We start from the raw sequence: 5,165 nt of genomic DNA on the forward strand, positions 1-5,165 counted from the left end.
CTTCATGGGCAAACATGTATAATCTAGTTTATTAAACTCATGAGTTCAACAGGAGCAGCTTTGCAGGCTCGCAGCTAGAAGGTCCCTGGTCCAAATCCCTTCTGGGATATTTTTGTGTGGAGTTTTTCGTGTTCTCCACATGTTTGTGTGGGATTTGTCTGGGTCTCCTCCCACAGTCCTAAACCATGTGAACCGTCTCCATGAGTGAGCGTGTGGTTGTTCATCGATATGTTACCCTGGTGACCCGTCCAGGGTGCAGCTGCTCCGGCTGCAGGCTCCAGTAGACTCCTGTGACCCCGGACAGGAAGATACTTTATATAAAAGTTTATGTCTGAAGCCTGTTAGCTGCTGGAGTTGAATTTTGCATCTCTCTATTTCAAAAGTCAACAGATTGCGGTATATCACCCAGCTGCTAAATCTCACTGTTACTATAGCAGCTACTGCTTTTTTCACAAAAGCCCATCATCCAGATGTGATGGCTGGCAGCAGCATGCTTGGGGGACATCTGCTTCCAGAAGCCTTGAGTACTTTAGTTAACTCCACAAGGAAGCTGGACTTGTTATCAAACTTCGATTCCTCTGTGGTTATCATACTCTGCCGCCTCCACAAGGCTGGTTGAATTTTCCAACCAACGCAGTAACTCTTCTGTTCACTGGCCTTGGTAGAGAAAGAGCCACCCATTGAGCGTTCACGCCTACCATCTTTTGAGAAAGTAATCAGTCCTTCACATTTATACGGAGCTTTTTAAAGTGTGCTTTTCTCTTTGCAGACTGAAGCAGTCACCCCCCGTGTTTCTGCTTTTAAAAAGCGCAGGGGGCAGAGATGTACATAAAAGGTGGTACTTGTGCCGAGGCGTCACCGCCTCCGGTTTCTTCTCCGTCCAAGCGCTGTAAGCTGCGGTTGGCCTGCTGTGCTCACCTTTACTTGCTGAGAGAGTTCTGGACATTCAAACAAATGTTTCTTCCCCTAGCTGCCTTTTTTTCCTATTATTATTGCTATTCTGCCTGCATTCATTGTTCAGAGTTGAGGGAAAGGGTGAAACTGGCAATTTGTGTGCACAGGTGGGCTCTGGCGTTTTGTTTATGGATGAGACTCCCCCGAGGCAATGCCCTTCTCATGTTTGAGTCTCTCTCTCAGGAGAATGTTTGAATGTTTTATGAATAGGAATATATTTAAACAAGCAAATGAGGACACGTTTTGTTTTCTTTGGTTTGTGCTGATAACGTTGTGGCATATCCAGTACTGGAGTTGAGGGGGGGTGAGGGGGGATGGCATCCCCCCTGAAATAAAAACGGTCCAAATCATCCCCCCTGTAAAACTGCCATCCCCCCTTTCCATCACTTATGTCATTTAATCAATGAATGTGGTTTTACTGCTATTTCAACATTTAGAGTCATCACCAGAAAAATAACTTATTTGAAAATTTTCACCTGTTTCAAGTAAATTTTCACTTGAAATAAGTAGGAAAACCTGCCAGTGGGACAAGATTTATCTTCTCATTACAAGCAAAAAAATCTTGTTCCACTGGCAGATTTTTCTACTTATTTCAAGTGAAAATCTACTTGAAACAGGAGGAAATTGTTGTTTTTTCCAGTGATGAGTCTTGTTTTAAGTGTAATGAGATTTTTTTTTACTAAAATTAGACATTTTAACTAGAAATAAGACAAATATTCTTGTTAAGATTTTGAGTTTTTGCAGTGATCCATTTTACTTATCCTGTGAAGGACAGAGTCATATTGATAAGTTCAGAAAAGTGTTTTTTATTGTTGTGTTTTGATGTATTTGATGTAAGCCCAGTGGATATTTAAAGCTTACAGAAGGCTGCATTTAACTGCTGCTATGTCATTCCTGCAGTATTTCTGCAGCTGTTTTGGTCACTGCTATTATTTGTAATATTTATATTATTTGTAATCAGCACTATTATCTGTCCCCATATGATAAAATCCACCATCCCCCCTGATTTTTTTTTACAACTCGAGTACTGTGAATAGGAATATATTTAAACAAGCAAATGAGGACAGGTTTTGTTTTCTTTGGTTTGTGCTGATAACGTTGTGGCATATCTGTCTCTGGTAGAAGAAGACTATTGTTGCCTTGCTCCACCGATCAAATCCCTCTCGTAACCATGGGTCAGAAAGTGTCCGTTCCCATAGTGACAATCAGGAAAATACTTTGCAGACAGCATGAGGCTGAACTTAAGGCGGTATCTAAGGAGTATCACAAGATGTGTTGTTCGTGCTTCGCTCTTACACCTTACAATAATGCTCCTGTTTGCAGGGACAGATCGTGGATACTTGCCATGTCTTTGCTGTGAAATCAGCGCTGTTGTGTGCGCAGTAGAATTACTGTGTTTGAGAGCTTCACTTCATTGAGCTCAGGGCCAAGCGAAGGTGCACGGTAATCACCTCCTGCTGGGGTGTGTTTATTCACTGCAGGTTGGAATGCCAGACTGCACTGAATCTTTTTTTTTGTAAAAAAAACAATTTGCTCTTAAGTAATCTGATTTCAGGTGGGTCTCTTCTGCACGCGCGCAGATGCAGTGAGAAAGTTATCTCATGCTGAGTAGTTGCTCCTTTATATAGCTCCTATTTCTCGAGAGTGGCTTCTTTAGGCCCTGAGACATGATGAGGCAATTAGCAAAATGGAAGAAGTCCTACTATGTTGATACTCAAGAAGGCACCCAGACCCTTGTCATGCAGCAGCGATATCTTCAGCCCCGTCAGCAAACAAGCCTGATCCATTTAGAAGGTGCTGGGGTTGATAAATGCACAGGGCTGTCGTATGGGTGACTCACAGCACATGATCTGTTGTCTTTTCACTTTGAGGACAACGGTTTGTTTCTGTTGCAAATTCCCATCTGAGATCTTTTCCCTGATGTTCTTGTCCGTTTTAGACTAGATTTAGGTGCTAAAATTAAATGTTGACTCAAGAGAAAGATCATAGATTGGCTTAACTATACCATTTAACAATATTAACCCACCTCATTCAAGAAAAGAATTATGCTGAAGTGTATGTTATCAGTTACAGGCTGATGAATGCACATACATGGGAGCTACCTGTGACGTTTCATGACATCCCAGCCTTTGATTCTTGATGGGTAGTGAGGTTGGTAGAGTACGAATGACTGAGCAGTAATCTGTTGGGACGACTGGGATGTGATCTTCATCACAGGACCTTGTGATGGACCTGGCAATCCATGCCTTTGTTAAACATTTGGGCTTAAAGTATTGTAGGGGATTTCCAGTAGGGGTGCAAATAAAGATTATTTTGATCATCCACTAATCCAAGCCAACATGTGACATTTAATGTGGTTTTATGTGACACATCAACACTAAGAAAATTCCTTGTAGTTGCATTTTCATACTCGATTATGTTGGATGAGTCGACTAATTATTGCAGTCTGAGTGTCCAGAGACAGCGAGTGGTTGAAACTTTAACTCGAAACTTCATGCCAAGTCTCTCTATTAGAACCAGAGCCGGATTAAATAAATGGACTACACTAGGCAGACTGTGATTTTTGGGCCCCCCTCCATCGATGTTATTTATGAAATCTTAAACTTACCAAAGTTACTAATAAAACTTAATTCACATTTTACATAGCATAGTCATAGTCAAGTTGGTTCTTTGTATTCCAAAATAAGTCATATGTTGTATATATAACAGTCTATCAGACTATTTTTAGATTTTTATTATTTATACGTTATTACAACGCTCTATTAAATTCTATTAACAAAGACCAATAAAATTTGCAGTAAGACAAAGTGTGCTGTAGTATGTATGTCTGTATGTGTATATGTATGTATGTGTATGCGTATGCAGAGCCGTTTGGGAGATTTGCGAGGCCCTGTGTGAAATGGCTGGGGGGGGCCCTCGCGAAATTTTTGGGTTTTTCGGGTCAGATCGGGTGTCTATATGCGCAATTTTAACTCTCCAATTAGCAAAATACTGGATACCTTCCCCTGCCTCATCATCATCTGGGCTTGCCTCGACGTTGGGCCCCACGGCTGCTTGAGACCCGGTCGGATCGGTGATTTTTGTAACAAATTTATCAAACGTGCCTTTCAGAGAGACATTAAACTCTTCCATTTTCTTTCGTTTTTTTCTTTTTTCACCCCCTGATGGAAATTTCCTGAATCTGTCTCGTTCTCTCGACATTGTGTGACAGTTTGTTCCAACTCCACCCGTCTGGATCAGACTAGCTTGTGTCCGCGCTTGGTTGTATTGAACAACAGACACGCGTCATCATTGCACATATATTTATTGATATGCACAGACTAGTACATATTTAGGTCTGTAATGGAACGTCACTGTTGATATTTATAAGGGAAAAAACGAAAAGAAAACAAAAAAAAAGAAATTAGGGGGAAAAAAAAAACGGCCCATAGCGGCAGGCCCCTTGGGGCGCGAGGCCCCGTGCGGTCGCACGGTTCGCACATCCCTTGTGGCGGCCCTGTGCGTATGCGTATATATATATATATATGTATGTATACTAAATATAGTAATAATGCACATATATATATATATATATATATATATATATATATATATATGCCTTAGGTTTTTACCGGCATGTTATCAACCATTAATATGTGTGCAGACAAAAAAAAAAAAAAAAATTTTTGTCCCTCTGTCTGGGCCCCCCCTCTGTCGGGCCCTAGGCACATGCCTAGTCTGCCTTTGCGTTAATCCGGCTCTGATTAGAACCTCAATACAACCAGAATGAACAGCATAGCTTCCTGTTAATTAGCATCCTCGGTTAGCATGAGCTAAAGCAGCCAAGTTAAAGTAGCTAACTGTAACTGACATAAAGTGGCTTCCCAGGAATGATTGTTCCACCAATCTGCCACACGGAGCAGTGCCGTCCATAGAAAAAGAGGCCTCAAAAACACTTCAGAAAACATCTGGGATTACTGAGTAGATGTAAGGCACTGACTGAGTGTCATATAATGTATCCTTGGTCCTTCAAAAGGAATGTATGTACAGGCTGTTATTATGGAGAAATAGTCTTTTTTGTTACAGTTTTTGAATGCACGGGCAAAATAGTGTTATGTACACGTTTCAATGTTTCATATAATTACATAGATTACCTGCAATGTCTTTTGTGTCATGTTTTATAAAACTGTCACACTAAAGGCGCACCAGTTGTCCAAATCAGATATATTTAT

This window comes from Cololabis saira, chromosome 10 (assembly GCF_033807715.1).
Source record: "Cololabis saira isolate AMF1-May2022 chromosome 10, fColSai1.1, whole genome shotgun sequence".
NCBI lineage: Eukaryota > Metazoa > Chordata > Actinopteri > Beloniformes > Belonidae > Cololabis > Cololabis saira.